The sequence below is a fragment of the Bos grunniens genome, chromosome 12, assembly GCF_055505025.1.
Source record: "Bos grunniens cultivar Pamir isolate PY7600 chromosome 12, Bosgru_T2T1.0, whole genome shotgun sequence".
In the NCBI taxonomy this organism is placed as follows: Eukaryota; Metazoa; Chordata; class Mammalia; order Artiodactyla; family Bovidae; genus Bos; species Bos grunniens.
The window spans coordinates 55,759,915-55,779,403 of NC_141176.1; the positions used below are offsets into that span (position 1 = coordinate 55,759,915).

Here is a 19,489-nt window from a genome sequence, read left to right on the forward strand (position 1 = left end):
GTATATGTGGAATCTATAAAAATGGCACAGGTGAACCAATTTGCAGGGCAGAAACAGAGACGCAGATGTAGAGAATGGATGAGTGGACATGGTGGAGAGGATGAACTGAAAGAGTGGAGTTGACATGCACACTACCAGGTGTTAAATAGCCGGTGGGAACCTGCACAGGGAGCTCAGCTCAGTGCTCTGTGGTGACCTAGAGGGGAGGGACGGGGAGGGAGGGTGGTTTAAGAGGGAGGAAATAGATGTATACATATAGCTGATTTACTTTGTTATACAGCAGAAAGTGACATAGCATTGTAAAGCAACTATGCATGCATTCGTGCTCAGTTACTTCAGTCATGTTTGACTGTTTGCAACCCTATGGACTGTAACCCACCAGGCTCCTCTGTCCATGGGATTCTCCTGGCAAGAATACTGGAGTGGGTTGCCATACCCTCCTCCAGGGGATCTTCTGGACCCAAGGATCGAACTCACATCTGCCTGTGTTCCCTGCATTGCAGGTGGATTCTTTAACCACTGAGCCACCTGGGAAACCCAAAGCAACTATACCCCAATTTAAAAAAAGGACTGGATTTTAAATGTTCTTACCACATACAAAAATTTTTATGTGACATGAGAAAGGTGTTGGCTCATGCCATGGTGGCAATCATATGGCAAAATATAAATGCATCAATGCACTGTGCATCTTAATCATACCAATGTTATATGTCAATTATATCTCAGTTGAAAGAATTGTCATAGCCAGAGCGTGACGGGCCATGGGTGCTCAAGCATCAGCTGCCTGTCCTCTTCCTTAGTGGCAGCACTCACTTAATGAGGATGAATGTGGGGTGGCCACTATGTGTGGAGACCAACCAGGTTTTTCTGGCTCACACAGCTCATCAGAGATTTAGAATTGGATCCCAGCACTTTCAAACACCAGCTGCTCTGCAGGGCGAGGTTTTCGCCACATCCCACATTTCTCTAACACGTTTTCTGAGAAATCTTCAGGAAAGAGCAGATACTTGAGCTAACTTTTGAAAGGCACTCTGGGCCAAGGGCCCTGAAAGGGAGAGCACAACCAGTTAAGAAAAGCCAGAGTATTGGGCATTTGAATGTAGGCACAGAGTGTACATGATCATGGAGCAGGAGCTTTGTTGCTTAGTCGCTAAGTTGTGTCCGACTCTGTGACCCCATAAAGTGCAACACATGAAGCTTCCCTGTCCTCTACTATCTCCCTGAATTTGTTCAAACTCATGTTCATTGAGTCAGTGATGCCACTCAATCATCTCATCCTCGGTCGGCCCCTTCTCCTCCTGCCTTCAATCTTCCCCAACATCAGGGTCTTTTCCAGTGAGTCAGCCCTTTACATCAGATGGCCAGAGTATTGGACCTTCAGCTTTAGCATCAGTCCTGCCAATGAATACTCGGGGATGATTTCCTTTAGGATTAACTGGCTTGATCTACTTGCTCTCCAAGGGACTCTCAAGAGCCTTCTCCAGCACCACAATTCAAAAGCATCAATTCTTTGGTGCTTAGCCTTCTTTAGGGTCCAACTCTTATATCTGTACATGACTACAGGAAAAACCACAGCTTTGATTACATAGAAGGATGTCTCTGCTATTTAAAAGGCAGTATAGGTTTGTCATAGCTTTTATTCCAAGGAGTAAGCCTCTTTTAATTTCGTGGCTGCAGCCACTGTCCACAGTGATTCTGGAGCCCAGGAAAATAAAATCTGTCACTGTTTCCACTCTTCCCTCATCTATTTGCAATGAAGTGATGGGACTGGATGCCATTATCTTAGTTGTTTGAATGTTGAGTTTTAAGCCAGCTTTTTCACTCTCCTCTTTCACCTTCATCAAGAGGCTCTTTAGTTCTTCTTTGCTTTCTGCCATTAGAGTGGTATCAACTGCATATCTGAGGTTGTTGATATTTCTCCTGGCAATCTTGATTGCAGCTTGAAATAAGTGCAATTTGAGATCCCTGAACTAATAAGTGAAAATGTTACCCTGAGTCCTGGAGTTATTAAGGACATCATTAGAATATGTGAAGCAGGTATGTGCGATTTGTGTTTAGAACTTGTAGTGAATGAATTGGAAAAGAATGCAGCTGGAAACTAATATATCAATTAAGAAATATTTTTAATAAATGATAAGAGATGTCAAGATGTCCAATGTAGAAAATGTTTGTGACACTGGAGAGCAGGGGATAACTTTGACAGATAGTAAGCACGTTCAGTGTAGACAAGAGAGAAAGGGGGGAGGAGCTGTTAAAGGAGATACTTAATACAGGAAGAGGAGTGGCTAATGAGATTCTCCAGTTGGCTTGAGATTCCACTTCATCTGGAGAGTTTTGACAGGACTTAGCCTACTGCAGAGATTTCTAGGAGAAATCCATTCATGGCATCCCTACTTTGTGAAGAACAGGGATCTAATCAGATCTTATTTAATGTGAGTTGTAAGGGTGGATTTACCTTTGACTTGCACCTTCTCTGAATTGCTATTAGACATAAACTGTTGTTGAATTCTAAAGCATATTTGATGCAAATTCATAATTATACAACATGATTTTTTTCTTCTGATACTGAAGATGAGGACTTTAAAATTATGTGAATCAAATAAACATACCATTTCTATTCCATGCCACCATACTGTGGCATGTCTATAAGTACCTGTTCAGTTTATATATTCTGTGCATACTCTAAAAAAATGGCACCATCTGCCATGACACACCCAGGAAAACTAATTGTTTTTGTAGGTGCTGAAATGGATATATATTTATCTTTGTCTTTGTATATGTTTATGATTAAATGTTATTGAGTGTTAAGAAATAAAATCCTTTATGACTTTTCTTCTAAAATCTAATACAGCATGATATAGAAGTTAATACCCTAATTGCAAACTAACAAGAGATGCTTTACAATTACTTCAGTGTTTGCATGGTTATGACTCATGAACAAGTTACTTTCATGGTTGGGTTGCGTTTATACAAGACAGGGTGTGAATTTTAAAAATGGATCAACAAGATGGGACAGATTTAGGTGTGGATGTTTTTACGTAACATGTTTAAATATGGGCATCGAGAAGCAGAAAAACAAATACCTCTTTTGGCATGCTCAATAGGTCAAGAAGACTTTGTGCACTATTGTATTAATAAACATTTATGGAGATTGAATGAAAATTGGCATCAGGTAGGGTTCTGGCAAAAAGCCCTTTAGTAGAGTCAGTTGAAAGCTAGTGACACCTTAAATCCTTAAGAAAACATGGAATGATGCCACTTGCAAATCCTTCACTTACAACAGATGGAATGCAAGCTTGTTCCAAATGGCAGACTACTCAACAGTGGCAAACGGAATTAAACTAATCATGATAGTGTGAATCTGTGAAAAAAAAGGAAGTAGACATATAACCCAAGAAATTCAAATGGAATATTTTTACTGTGTTTCACACCTAGGAATACACAGGTAATTTTCTAACTCACATGGGTGATTTCCAGTCATATTGTTTGTCCTGGTCTATGTCCATTGGCCCTTTTGCAAATAGAAGCCAGTTATTGTTATGCCTTTAACACAAATCTGAGTCCTGTATCCCCGATTTTAAGAACAGACACCACTATGCCCAGCACAGCCCTTACATACAGTAGTCTCTTTGAAAAGCTGGCAAGTCTGAAATCACTCTTCCCAGAACGAGGGTTAAAAAGCCTGAATCTCCTCTATGGTTCTGAAACGTTTCCACATTTCTCTTCACCAACTCTGCCCACGGGTAATGCCAGCCTGCTTATAGGCAATCTCTGAGCAAGTTCAGAATTGTGCAGTAAATAGTTCACTCTACGTTACCATTTATATTACAGCTAAATTGGTCTTATTAAGAGATTAACTATAGGACAAAAGATACCTCCTAGAGGCTTAAGAATTCTCTTTAAAAATGTATCCTCAAGAAGGAGCCTAAGAAAAAGAATTATCATCCAACTAACAAGATATTAGGAGGGGGTGTGGAAGTAGAGATTATATAACAAGGAGGCTCAGACATACTACACAGGCATGCATCCTAGTAAGTGTTCTATATATACATATAATTATTTCCATGAGCTAAGTCAAATAGATACCTGCATCATATTCCATGTTTACTTTCTTCCTTGAGATTTTCTGCTACGAATAATTAGGAGACTACATCACACTGTTTGTCACAATCTTAAATCTTGATTCAGAGGCTTCCTTGGTGCCTAGTGGCTAGGAATCCCCCTGCCAATGCAAGGGACATGGGTTTTATCCCTGGTCCGGAAAGATCCTACACGCCGAAAAGCAACTAAGCCAGTGCACCACAATTACTGAGCCCACACTTCAGAGTCCTGGAGTCACAAGTACTGAAGCCCATGCCCCTAGAGCCTGAGCTCCACAACAAGAAAAGGGACCGCAATAAGACTGCACACCACGACTAAGAGCAGCCCCTGCTCACCACAGCTAGAGAAAGCCTGCATGCAGCAAGAAAGACCCAGCGCGGCCATAAATAAAATGAAACTTAAAAAAAAATCTTGGTTCAGGATTTCTGGGATTCCAACTCTAGGTAGATAATTGGCAGCAACTTTGGGGAACTTTTATAGAGAACAGCTTCTTCTTCTCCAGAAACATTTAGCAAAGAATTGTGATGTATTACTCCTGCCATGAGCTTAGTGGCATTCTCAGATCTCTTGGAGACAATGATGCTTTCCTGCTTCCTTGGGTTACCTTCTCTCTGTTGTCACCTTCTCTCTGTTGTTACCTTCTTTCTTTTGTCATATTGAAAGTTGTCATTCTGTTGTCATTACTTTCTCTCTGTTGCTTAATCGCTCAGTCGTGTCCAACTCTTTGCAATCCCACAGACTGTAGCCCACCAGGCTCCTCCCTCCATGGAATTCTTAAGGCAAGAATACTGGAATGAGTTGCCATTTCCTTCTCCAGGGGATTTTCCCTTCCCAGGGATCCTATCGGTCTTCTGCATCTTCTGCATTGACAGGCAGGTTCTTTATGACTGAGCCACAGGTAGCTAATACCCATGCTCTCAGGAACAGAATCACAAACTTCTTTTAAGGACTAATTTACTGCAGTAGTTTCTCAGAATCCTTAGATATTGTCTAGAGGGTATTTATTTTCCTGATGTCTGAAGAATATTATCCAAATGGTCCCTTAAAATATCTTCACAGGTACTGCACTGCAAAGCTATGCAGACTGGAAGTGTCCAAACTCTGGTACCCGGTCATAGTAAGAATCCTAATTGATTTTTCATATGTCCCTGCCATAAATCCATGAAATATTATGGACTTTGTCTTTTTTCTCTCTTATAGTCACATATCCAGTCCTGTTCATTCCATCTATTTAACAATCTCTTGAAACCAAGCACCATTACCATAGCTGAACCACCAACTATAAAAATATCTTTTATATCTCCACATGTTCCACTAATCCCTTCCAATCATTCTTCAAACAATAGCCAAGGTAACTTTATAATAGTACAGATCTTATTATATTCTCTTCCTAGTTTAAACCACATCAGTGACTCCTGATTATTCTTCAGATAAGGCCAGAATCCATATGTGGTCTCTAAGGCCCTATTTGGTCTGAGACCTGCCTTGAGCTGCAATCCCTGGCCTTCTCCTGAGATTTTCCTCCTGTCTGCCTCAGGACCTTTGCACAGGCTCTTCCCTCTTTAGGGAATACTTTTCTGCACCCTCCATCCACTTCTTTATTCAGCCAACTCCTATTCATTCTTCACTTTAAAAAATATTTAGTTAGTTATTTTCTTAGGCTGCATTAGGTCTTCGTTGCTGCTCGGGTTTTTTCTACTTGCAGCAAGCAGGGGCTACTCTCTAGTTGCTGTGTACAGGCTTCTCATTGCTGTGGCTTCTTGTTGCAGAGCATGGGCTCTAGGCACACAGGCTCAGTAGTTGTGGTACAAGGGCTTAGTTGCCCTACAACATGTGGGATCTTCCCAGAGCAGAGATTGAACCTGTGTCTCCTGCATTACAAGGTGGACTCTTAACCACCAGACCATCAGGGAAGCCCAATTCTTCACTTTTAACTTAAATATCCTTTCTTCAGTGAACCCTTCACTTGACCTCAGTTCATACCTGCTGAATAGGCAAGATCACTAATTGTATACTCTCAGCACAATTCACTTAATCAATTGTCTTTGACATTAATTGTTTTATGCTTAACTTTTCTTGTAGACTTTAAGCTCCAAGTGTATCCAAGATTGTATCTTGTTTACAATGTTTACACCAGTTTTCTCTAGCTTGGAGCATTGCAGTCAGTCAGGACTCAATATATATTTATCTGTCATCTGCTAGGCATCTCTTGAAGTGCATGCATCACATTTGGTTCAATAAGGTAAACTTGAACGATAACTTTAAAAGTTTCTGATTTATACCATTAAAGCTTTGCAGCATATAAAAATTCTGATTTTTCTATTATTTTTTTAGTGTAAACAAAACTGTTCATGTTAATAGCTTGTTCCTAGGAAATTATGTTTTTTGTTTTAATCTCATGTGATGCGTGTATAATATATAGGTGAATGGTTGGTGGATTTTTAAAATAAATGCTTAAGAAGGCGTTCCACTGCCCTAATTTTTTGTCTTCAGCATCTCTATCAATTTAGCTATTTCACTTCGTTGTTCTCTTGGTTTAATATTAAACTCCAAATTCTAGGAATCTGGTACAAATTTCCTAAGGAACTGGACTGAAAGATACTTTAAATGACACATCACCGGGTTCTACTCACAACTGTTCTCTTTTCCTTTGAACCATTTATCCTCTTAAATTGGGTGAGTTACTTCTCAACCTGCTACATTATCTAGAAAGGCAATGTGACCATGCACATCAAGTCAAAGCTACTTTTCAGACCCAAAGTACCTAGTCATTCTCCCTGTCACAGGGCCCACTAATCCCATGCCATTAAAATCAGAACTGAACCCACTCCAGTATTCTTGCCTGGAGAATTCCATGGACAGAGGAGCCTGGCAGGCTACAGTCCACAGGGTCGCAAAGAGTCGGCCACCACTGAGCGACTAACATTTTCACACTTACAATGAGTGTAATATTGATGGTATCCCAATTAAACATGAGTGATAAAAAAGAGATACAGGTTGAAAACCATGTTTGTAAATAGGAAAGTTTCACCTATTCACTAAATGGCAGTTTTTATAACCTTTCAGGGTTTGGAATATATGTAATTTTAAAAAACATATCATATAGTCCAAAAGGGCATCTATTTACAATGAAAGAAAAAGCCACAGGAATCACATCTGCTCTTACACCTGATTTAAGTAATACTTGTTGCCTGTATGTGATTATACAGCAAGATGCTCATGTTTGGACCTGCATACCAGACTGGATTTTTATAAAGTTACGGCTAATTAAATTGCTCCCATGTTTCTTTGTAGACTGTATGATACAGCAGAAACTCTGGAATATGTCTTGCTTTTATTTCTTTCTTATCATCTTTCCAAGGTTTCAAATTAACAAAGGTTAATAACGAGAATAATTTCTTTATGTATTAGCATATATATGAGGCTTCCTAGGTGGCAGTAGTGGTAAAGAACTCGCCTGCCAATGCAGGAGACATAAAAGATGAGGGTTCAATCCCTGGGTTAGGAAGATACCCTGGAGTAGGAATTGGAGTAGGACATTAGCATATATGTCCTAATTCAGACAGTATAAATACATATTATGATTTTTAAATTTTAGACTTAATTTCATCTTTAGCCTCTAAACTTACTGATGCTGAAATCTGGGCTTGGGCACAGACTTTGTGCCTCTTTCTGAAAAAATGTGAATTTCAGGCTAAGTCTGATAATGACTTATTTCTCTGGCTTATACCTAAAACATTTTCTTTTAATTATTTACTCTATTTTAAATTTAATCCTTTGAGTCATATATAAATATATTCATTGCAAATGATGTAAGCGATACAGATAGAGTAAAAGTCCCTCCCTATAACACCATGCCAATCTAATCCCATTCCTTTTCCTAATAATGGTCATGACAAACCACTAAATTGTTTGTTTACTTTAAAATTCAGTTCATATGTATATGTTAATATATATGTTAAATTTATCATAAAAATATATCATGACCTAAATCAAATTGCTCCTTAAAACTTTCCAGTGGCCTTTTTTCCCTGGCTTTTAATTATTTGGCTGTACTGTGTAGCTGGTGGGGTCTTAGTTCCCCAAACAGGAATCAAACCCACGCCTATGCAGGAGATGTGAGAGACACAGGTTTGATCCCTGGGTCGGAAGACCCCCTGGAGGAGGGTATGGCAACTTACTCAAGTATTCTTGCCTGGAGAATCCCATGGACAGAGGCAGGCTGCAGTCCACTGGGTCACAAAGAGTCGGACATGACTGAAGCGACTTAGCACATACATGCAAGTATGAATAGAGGAGGAGGAAGAGGAAAGAATACACTAGAATTCCCTCTTTTATTAACCATAGGGTTAAATGTATACTGTTAGTGGAATTCATTAACTCTACACAGTTTAGTCTACCCTCAGTGAGCAATTAGCCATATATAAGCAGCAAACCTGAGATGGAGACAAAAAGATAGTCAGCTTGTTAGTTCACAACTAATGTTTGCCTGTTTCTAGTACACAGGCTTTAAGTTTATCTGAGATTGTAGACAAGTCTTTCCTACCAACCCAATAATCCTCTGTTGTTTACAAACAATTGCAATCTGGAATCTCAGTTTGCTCAAGAAGACAAACAGGCAGGGGAAGAAGCGAAATTCTTGACTCAACAGCATAAACAACTGACCGAGGAAGGGCCACAGGCCATTCTAGCCAGGTTCTCCCTCGCCCTCTTACTCTTCCACTCTCTTCTTTTCCTGGAATTAAACCAGAATGAAATTAATCTGGTTACTAGGAATTCCTCTTGTTTAAAGATTATTTAAAACAAGGATGGGGAATTATACAAAATGTTTTCCTTGTGTAAAATCCTAAACTGAAGATAGCCAGATCTCAGTCCCCACTTCCGCTGTCGGGAACAACACTTGATGGAAGGGCTGGTGGTGCAGAAGGCTTTAACCTGGGAAGATATAAGGACAAGATTAGCTGGGAATGTCTGACCTTACGATTCAGAATAAGAAACATACTGCATAATGAACTACAGCACTTCCAGATTCAAGAAATCATAAGCCACAAGCAGTAGATTCTCCTCTTAATTCTTATTTTTCTCTTAACTAAAGAGTCTGTCATACAGAGTGAAATAAGTCAGACAGAGAAAACAAATATTGTATATTATTAACACATATTGTGGAATTAATATACATAATGTGTATATTAATCATATTTGTACCATAGAAAAAAGGTACTGATGAACCTATTTGCAGTGCGATAGGGAACAGAGATGCAGATGCAGAGAATGGACATGTGGACTCGGGTGGGGCGGAGGGGGCTGGGATGAATTGGGAGATTGTGTTAACATATATACACTGCTGCTGCTGCTGCTAAGTTGCTTCAGTCGTGTCCGACTCTGTGCGACCCCATAGACCTCAGCCTACCAGGCTCCCCTGTCCCTGGATTCTCCAGGCAAGAACACTGGAGTGGGTTTCCATTTCTTTCTCCAATGCAGGAAAGTGAAAAGTGAAAGTGAAGTTGCTCAGTTGTGTCCGACTCTTAGCGACCCCATGGACTGCAGCCTACCAGGCTCCTCCATCCATGGGATTTTCCAGGTAAGAGTACTGGAGTGGGGTGCCATTGCCTTCTCTGATACCAGCTGTAAAACAATAGCTAAAGGGAACTTGCTGTATAGCACAGGGAGCTTAGTCTGGTGCTCTGTGGTGACCTAGATGGGTGGGTTTGGAGTTGGGGGTGGGAGAACACAGGAAGGAGGTCCAAGAGGGAGATATTAATATATGTATATGTGCCAACAAAGGTCCGTCTAGTCAAGGCTATGGTTTTTCCTGTGGTCACGTATGGATGTGAGAGTTGGACTGTGAAGAAGGCTGAGTGCTGAAGAATTAATGCTTTTGAACTGTGATGCTGAAGAAGACTCTTGAGAGTCCCTTGGACTGCAAGGAGATCCAACCAGTCCATTCTAAAGGAGATCAGCCCTGGGATTTCTTTGGAAGGAATGATGCTAAAGCTGAAACTCCAGTACTTTGGCCACCTCATGCGAAGAGTTGACTCATTGGAAGACTCTGATGCTGGGAGGGATTGGGGGCAGGAGGAGAAGGGGATGACAGAGGATGAGATGGCTGGATGGCATCACTGACTCGATGGACGTGAGTCTGAGTGAACTCTGGGAGTTGGTGATGGACAGGGAGGCCTGGCGTGCTGCGATTCATGGGGTCGCAAAGAGTCGGACACGACTGAGCGACCGATCTGATCTGATAGCTGATTCACTTCATTGTACAACAGAAACTAACACAACACTGTAAAGCAGCTATACCCCACCTCCCCTGCCAAAAAAAAAAAAAAAAGGTTCAGTTAAATCCTTAGCTTGACCTATCAACAGGGTATTTTCTGGTTTTATCTAGTTTTGGATTTCTCCCCTTGCTTTGTGTAATCTCTGCGGACTCCTTTCTCTGAGTGCCTGGGCCTTTCAGTGGCACCTTTTCTTCCTTTTGTAAGCACCTTGTCATGGTTCTTAGGTAGACTCTGGAGTGGGGCCAGATGCACAGGAACTGATCCCTGCCCTGCTGCTTCCTGTGTGGTTTTTCTCATAAGTCATTGAACCTTGAAGTGCTTTGCGTTTCTCCTTCTAAATGAGACTTATCTTCCAATTTCACAGGGTTGATGTAAAGTTTAGCTGTAATATTTATTTATACTGGAAGATTTGGTTTAGTTTCATCTGTCTTTGTTCAAATTTCACTTTCTTTTACGAGTTTTTTCAACGGTCCTCTTTTTTTTTGGAGGATTTAGATGCCTTTTATTAAATCAGAGGTTAAACATATTTGCAAAAATATAATATCACTCCTCTGACAATTTTACTGTTTTAGAGAATAGAATTATTTTTCATAAAAATGTGAAGTGTCAACATGCAGTGGAGTTATGATGACTGTTTTTAAATAAAGAAATGTATATTTTCTAAATCTATTGGTTTTAATTGCTGATATGTAGTAGATAATAGTAGCTATAACTCACATATACTAAAGCTCCTTATGCATGTTGGACCTTAGTTCCTCTGTTGGGGATTGAACCCATATCCCTGCAGTAGAAGTGAAGTCTTAACCACTGGACTACCGGGGAAGTCCCCATGAATACTTTTTAAGTAAAATTCCTGAGATGAATAAGTTTGAGAACCACTGCTCTAAGACTAGGCAAGAAAATGGGAGAGTCAGAGTCCTTGCCCACATTCTAGTTGGGGTGTGCAGGTGGACAAATGTGTAAACATGACTTCAGATTGTGTAAGGCTCTAAAACAAACGGGGTGATGTATTACATCATTGGTAAAAGTACTTTCAATCCTAAGCTCAGGGACGTCTTCTCTAGAAAGTAACAATGTGGCCTGAGACCTAAAGCTTGAGTAAAGTGACCAATGAATGAGCCAGAGGAAGAGCATTTCAGGTAGAAGGGGAAATAATTTCATTAATCAAACACAAAAAGAGTGTGCATGTTTGAGAACCAGAGCTGAGTGGGGCCAGTGGAACCAGAGAACATGGTCCTCAGAGAAAGCAGTGCTGAAGGTTGGAGAGCTGGGCAAAGGAGCAAGGACTTTGGTGGCCACCATTTGGATTAAAACAGAAGTCCAGTGAGAAACTGCTAAAGGATGTAGTAAGGGACTATATAATCAAATGAAGATGTAAGAAGACCACTCTGGTCGTTGCGTGGAGGGTACATTACTGGATAGTTAGAATTGAGACAGGGAAAACAGTTAGATGGCCAAGACCCTGGCACAAAAGGCTAAGCCAAGGTGGTGGGCATGGGGATTGATAAAAACTGATAGATGCCAGATATACAGTGGAGGTAACAATAGGATTTGCTAATGGAATGGTTAGAAGTGAAGTGAAAGTCTCTCACTCGTGTCCAACTCTTTGTGACCCCATGGACTAGTAGCTCAACTGGAATTCCATCACCTCCACTAGTTTTGTTCATAGTGATGCTTTCTAAGGCCCGCTTGACTTCACATTCTGGGATGTCTGGCTCTAGGTGAATGATCACACCATCGTGATTATCTTGGTCTTGAAGATCTTTTTTGTGCAATTCTTCTGTGTATTCTTGCCACCTCTTCTTAATATCTTCTGCTTCTGTTAGTTCCATAACATTTCTGTCCTTTATCAAGCCCATCTTTGTGTGAAATGTTCCCTTGGTATCTCTAATTTTCTTGAAGAGATCTCTAGTCTTTCTTTTTGTGCACACTGCTATATTTAAAATGGATAACCAACAAAACCTACTGTATAGAACAAGGAACTCTGCTGAATGTTATGGGTCAGCCTGGAAGGGAGGGGAGTTTGGGGGAGAATGAATACATGTCTATGAATGGCTGAGTTCCTTCACTGTTCCCCTGAAACTGTATCACAACATTGTTATACCCTAATAAAAAATAAAAAGTTTGAAAAAAAATAAAATTCTAAAATATAATCTTAAAAAAAATTGCACTGACTCTTCATCTGCCCCTGTGCAAAGAAGCACAGATGGAGGAAAACATATAGGCCAGGTGCCTGGTCTCACTTTAGGACCTCAGTTTTGCAAATCAAGTGCACCTTCGTCAGGTCAAATGATCCTATTATAATTTCCTATGTAATCACCTTCCTGCTCACCTAGGTAACTATTTTGTATGTTCTTCTTTCTCCTTTTGTCTCCAAGACCTCTCTATTCTCCACTTCTCAGCTGATAATGACTTTGCTTTCTTTTTTGTTGTTGTTCAGTCACTCAGTTGTGTCCGACTATTTGTGACCCCAAGGACTACAGCATGCCAGGCTTACCTGTCCTTCACCATCTCCCAGAATTTGCTCAAACTCATATCCATTGAGTCAGTGGTGGCATCCAATCATCTCATCCTCTGTCATCCCCTTCTACTCCTGCCTTCAATCTTTCCCAGCTTCAGAGTCTTTTCCAGTGAGTTGGCTCTTCACATCAGGTGGCTGAAGGATGGACTTTCAATTTCAGCATCATCCCTCCAATGAATATTCAGGGTTGATTTCCTTTAGGAGTAACTCATTTGATCTCCCTGCTGTCCAAGGGACTCTGAAGAGTTCTCTAGCACCACAGTTTGAAAGCATCAATTCTTTGGTGCTCAGCCTTCTTAATGGTCCAACTCTCACATCCATACATGACTACTGGCAAAACCATAGCCTTGACTATACAGAACTTTGTTGGCAAAATAATGTCTCTGGTTTTTAATATGCTGTCTAGGTTTGTCATAGCTTTTCTTCCAAGGAGAAAGCATCTTTTTGAATTTAGAAAAGGCAGAGGAACCAGAGATCAAATTGCCAACATCTGTTGGATCATAGAAAAAGCAAGAGAATTCCAGAAAAATATCTATTTCTGCTTCATTGACTATGCTAAAGCCTTTGACTATGTGGATCACAACAAACTATGGAAAATTCTTAAAGAGATAGGAATACCAGACCTCCTGATCTGCCTCCTGAGAAACCTGCCTTCAGATCAAGAAGCAACTGTTAGAACCAGACATGGGACAATGGACTGGTTCCAAATTGGGAAAGGAGTACGTCAAGGCTGTATATTGTCACCTTGAGTATTTAACTTCTATGCAGAGTACGTCATGAGAAATGCCAGGCTGAATGAAGCACAAGCTGGAATCAAGATTGTGGGGAGAAATATCAATAACCTCAGATATGTAGATGATACCACCCTCATGGCAGAATGTGAAGACGATCTAGAGAGCCTCTTGATTAAGGTGAAAGAGGAGAGTGAAAAAGCTGGCTTAAACTCAACATTTATAAAACTGAGATCATGGCATTCTGCCCCATCACTTCATGGCGAGTAGATGGGGAAACAGTGGAAATAGTAACAGACTTCATTTTTTGGGGCTTCAAAATCACTGCAGATGGTGACAGCAGCCATGAAATTAGAAGACGCTTTCTTTCTATTTCAATGAAAAACAAGCTTCCACACCTCTGGTTACATCTGCTAACCTACTTAAAATGGGCTCTTCTGCCCTTCCTCCAACTGCAATGGATAAACTGCCTGGTCTTCCACCTACGACCACTATTCTCCACTTGAACACTGGATCTGCTCTTCCCCGCCTAACTGTGAACCTCACTCCAACGGGTAGCTTCTGTCTTAAAAGTCATCAGCCAGGATCTGCAGCATCTCATTAATCTTTCACTCATTGCATTCCACTGTAATTATCCTTGTCAAGGTCATCCATGACTTCCATGTTTTTGTTTTTAATTTGTGTATTTTAAAATTAAAAAATTAAAAATATATAGTTTTTAAGGATTACTTTTGATTCACAGTTATCACCATATATTACCTATATTACCCGTGTTGTACAATACATCCTTGAGCTTGTCTTAAACCTAGCAGTTTGTACCTCTCACTCCCTGGTCCCTATTTTACCCCTCCTCCCTGTCCCCACTGATAACCGCCAGTTGTTCTCTATATCTATAAAACAAACATATCTCTCTATCCTCTCTATATCTGCTTCATTTTTGTCTGTATACTCTAGTTTGATTTCAACAGTGTTCTTGAAGAGGCTGTTCTTGCCAACTGCCTCTACTAATGGTTTATGGCTCAAGAAGTATTTTCTATAATGGGTATTATTGTTGTTATTATCACTATTTTCTGTTCAACAACTCTTCCCTCTTAACATTTACATAGTTTTGTTTATTTATTTATTGACATTTTGACTATGCCATGCGCCATGCAGGATCTCAGTTCCCCGACCAGGAATCGAACCCACACCCCCTTGTAGTGGAAGCAGGGAGTCTCAACCACTAGACTGCCAGGGAAATCCCTCTTTACTTTTAAATAGCATCTGGCTTCTTTCTGAGGGAATTCTCTCACCATCTTTAGGTGGTTTGTCAGTCCTGAAGGTGCTTACTTCTCCTCCTCAAGCCGAAGTGGGCACTCCTGGAATTCTGAGAACTGAAGTAGTGGACAGAGTGACAAATACACTAAAATGGGTTGGATCCCTCCATTCCAGCTGCAGTGCACTTGGATGAACTTCTAACTTAGACTCTCTAGAGGATACCTGATGGCTACCTGAGTTTTTCTGTTAGCCCTGAATGTTCCCCTATATCTATCCAATACAGTGTCTTTGTATATACCCAAGCTGGCCAGAGTAAATTTCTTTTATGTGAGACTGATGCCTCCTCTCTGATACAGATCCCTTCTTTCTGTGTTAGTGCTGCAACTCTGCTTTCTGTCCCCACGTTCTGTGCCCACCTTGGTGTTTTGCTCTGTTGTATTCTGTGTCCTCTGGCCAGCTGCCTCTGTGTTCTTTCCTACTGAAGCCACTGCAAGCATATTTCATTCTAATGCTTTTGGTAGAAAGACTCATTTCTTGATTACTATCTGAGTGGAAAATGGTTTCTCAGTTGAGCAGAATTACCAGAACTGTACTAGATTTGCTTATCGTGACCTCCTATTTCCTCAGCCCTGCCACAGGAAGCTGCTAGGGTCCTTGCTTACTGATGAGTGGGTGTGTTATAGTCATGTATCACGTGACCACACCATCTGGCTGATACTTACTGGGCCAGGGATGTGCACGTAACCCAAGGCAGCAAGTCCATGTTTCAGCAAGGCAAGAAACTTGCTTAGTCTGGCTCAAAAAAAAGTGAAGAGAGCCAATCAGATTTGTCTCTTAAGAATTTAGAATTGGGAAACAGACTTTGCATAGGGCAGTTAACCTTAGGGACATACATCAAAATGATGGATGAAAAGTTGCTATTGTGTAGAAGGGGCTGAAACACTCACTTGGAGACAATTACAAGCTGAAGCAGGAAGGACCTCTGGAAGAGAGGCTGATGAATGAAGCAGACTAGCAGGAAAAAGCAGAAAGGCATGAAGATGTGATCTCTGAGGGGGAGATAGGGAGGGAGGCATTGGTTTCCTGGTCTAGTTCCTATGAGGTTAGTTGTATAGAACTACTCCATTTTCTGGGATCTTTATATATCTTTCACATTTTCCCTATGAATTATGAAGCCAAAATTTCCAGATTAAAGCAGATATTGTAACACTTCCTATGTAACATCAATAATTCTCCTCTTTGGGTGTAGGAGATCAGAATTATTTCCATTAAACCAGTTTACAGTCACTATGCATGAGCTACAATACTCTGGGGATTTTCTTGTTATCTTTGTGGCTTTTTATTAAATTATTGGCTTTGTGTATGCCGTCCCTTCTTCCTAGGTTCCTTTTTCATCTTACGGTCAAGCTAGTGGTGATCTGTACCCACTATAAAATAGGTGTTGGTAGCTATAGTCAGTATTGCCAGCAATTCTGTGTGATGCATTCAAGAGCATTGTGGTTCAACTTATTCAAGAGCTCTTCAATTTTTTCCTTTTAGAGGAAAAGATAAATTTGATTTTTTAAAACAGTATTTCATTCTTTAAATTATTTTTCCTCTTTGTTCTGAATTTATGTAATACCTGTGTTATAAGAATTTTTTTCTTTTTTTTTGGTATATTCTAAGTTGGAGAATTGCTCTACAATGTTGTGTTAGTTTCTGCTGTGCAACAATGTGAATCAGCTGTAAGTATACATATATCCCCTCCCTCTTGAGCCTTCCTCTCACCCCACTTCCCATCCCACCCTTCCAGGTCATCACAGAGCACTGGGCTGAGCTCCCTGTGATATACAGAGGCTTCCCACTAGCTATCTGTTTTACACATGGTCATGTATATATCCCAGTGTTACTCTGTCAATTCATTCTACCCTCTTCTTCCCCCTGTTATATCCGTAAATCCATTCTCTATGTCTGGATCTCTATTTCTGCCCTGTAGATAGGTTCATCAGTACCGTTTTTCTAGATTCCATATATATGTGTTAATATATGATATTTGTTTTTCCCTTTCTAACTTACTTTACTCTGTATTACTAACTCTAAAAAGTACCAGGACTTTTAAAAAATAATTAATTAATATTTATTTATTTTTTAATTGAAGGATAATTGCTTTACAGAATTTTGTTGTTTTCTGTCAAACCTCAACATGAATCAGCCATAGAGTAGCAGGACTTTTTAATGAAATGGGGACTGCTGCTTCATTCAAATGTAATGTAACTACCTCCTCCCCTTTGGAAATGTTAATTTTCTTTGAAATTCTTTTAGATGTTTCTTGGAATCATGCAAAGGCTTTTACAAACTCTAGCTATTGAAGTAGTATTGCTTGGTGGCCAGCACCAGGGCCCTGACCTTATATTGTGACCTTGGTGGCTCAGACAATAAAGAATCAGCCAGCAATATAGGAGACCCAGCCAGGTTCGACCCTTGGGTCACGAAGATCCCCTGGAGAATGAAATGGCAATCCATTCTAGTAGTCTTGCCTGGGAAATCCCATGGACAGAGGAGCCTGGTGGGCTACAGTTCATGGGATTGCAAAGAGTCAGACATGACTGAGCTATTAACACTTTCCCACATAGTCTTTACAACTTACTAGTTGTTGCTTTGGTTAAGTACCCTAATTTCTCTGCTCTCCATATTTAAAATGGTGACACTGATAGTACCTATGTGTAATTGCTAAGGTATAGGGTAACCTACTGTAAAAACATAACCTTCAGCTACAGTAGATCCCCAAATGTAAGAGTTTATTTCCCACTGACACAACAGTCCAAAGGCAGGGGAACATACAGCGCAGGAAAGTGGTCCTGTAATTCTCACACATAGCTACACCTTGTGGGTTCAAGGTGGCTGCTATCATTTTCATGGTCTCCAGTTAGCAGAAAATTGAAAAGGAAGAAGGGGAACTGTGACAGCTGTTTTATAGGAATATCTGGGAATTGAGCATACATTAAACCCTTGCTTGTTGCTGAAAGGTCACCTCTAGCCTTTAGGGATGTTGCGAAATATGTTCTTTGGGTGAGAAACCATGTGCCCAGCTTCAAGACTGGGAAAGATGAGAATGGCCCATCAGGTCATTTAGTTTTCTGCCAAACCTACTCTGTTTTCTGAGTGTTAACTCAAACCTCACACAGTTCATATAACTAAATTATTTGCATAGAGTTAACACTCAGAATAGAGTAACAAATTATTCATGTCATTTCCTTTGCAAAAGCATTTGTATTATTTCTTTGAGATGAAAACAGAAGTTTTCTCTAAAGAAAACATAAACACATTATAGCCCAGTAATCCAGGATTACATTTGTCAAAAAATCCTGATAGACAGGTAGCTTCTATACCTCATTATTTGGGATATTCAGAATTTATTTTTTCTTTGATTCAGAGTTACTGGGAGTTTTCAATTAAAAAAAATTATTTTGTGTGTGAAGTAATATAGTTTTTAAATTAGACTTTTGTCATAAAGTTCTGATTTTAATGAATATAGTAGCCTTGAGCCTTCTTTTTAGGCAGGCGTTTTCTCCACAAAAGTGGGGAAAGTTGTTAAAGTACCATCTCACTTTGGCTTGATGTAACAGATATTTTTGCTTGTAGCATGTATATGCCTACTTACTTCACCTTCAACTTTTTTGAGGCCTTTTTATCAATAGTAACATATCCTGATGATTTCAAGCCTATAAGAAAATGGATAATGTTCTCTTATTAAAGAAGATTTGTATATCTCATTACTGTAGCAGTTTCTTAAAATTCTTCTGTGCCATAATTATCTATATAAATGTGAAACTTGTATTTATTCCCTTGTTTTTTAAATTTATCTTTAAATGAAACAAAGATGAATATTATTAATGATAAAAGGTACAATTTACAGAGAAGATAGACATCATAAAGCATGAGACATGTAACAACAAAGATACATAAAGCAAAAATCTGAAGATTATAAGGAAAAAGAAAAAAAGATATATGTATTTATTCTTTTGTTTTTGGACTTCCCTGGTGGCTCAGCTGGTAAAGAAGCCACCTGCAATGTGGGAGACCTGGGTTCAATCCCTGGGTTGGGAAGATCCCCTGGAGAAGGGAAGGGCTACCCACTCCAATATTCTGCCTGGAGAATTCCATGGGCTGTATAGTCCATGGGGTTGCAAAGAGTCGGACACTACTGAGAGACTTTCACTTTGACTTTTTACTTTTCTTTGTTTTTTATTCTAATTTCTTTCACAAGTACTTGGCACAATGTTTTCAAAGGTAGCTACAATTTCTCCCATCCCACCAGCTCCCTATGCTGTGACTTTATCACTCTTATCAAAAGATGAAGTCTCTTTCCCGTCATCTTGATCTGTGGCTGGTCCTATGACTTGCTGTGACCAATGGTGTACAACAGATGTGACACTGTGTGACTTCTAGTTCTGAGTCTTAAGAGTCCTTGAAGTTTCCTTTTTCGACCTTGGAAAGATGCTCACTATAGACTACCAATTATAGAGCAGACTAAGATTGCCAAGTGCAGATAAAGGTTACGTGGAGTATAGATTCCAGCAACAGAGCCCCGGATATTAAAGTGTGCCATCTTGGATCCTCCA

The 19,489-nt window shown here is 40.0% G+C and overlaps 1 protein-coding gene across 37 annotated transcripts in view; it reads left to right on the forward strand.

Moving 5' to 3' along the window:
* The window catches only part of LOC147361797 (uncharacterized), a 331,684-nt gene that overhangs the window by 124,366 nt on the left and 187,829 nt on the right, over positions 1-19,489 (forward strand). For 18 of the 37 annotated variants that reach the window (XR_015138284.1, XR_015138282.1, XR_015138283.1 and 15 more), the window contains one exon: positions 9,583-9,682. The exons of 17 other annotated variants lie outside the window; for them this stretch is intronic. The gene's annotated coding sequence lies outside the window, so the exon portion shown is untranslated. Of the gene's footprint in view, positions 1-9,582; positions 9,683-9,885; positions 12,898-13,306; positions 19,479-19,489 lie in introns of those variants that run through there. 2 more of the 37 variants (XM_086330164.1, XM_086330160.1) reach the window with 2 other exon arrangements.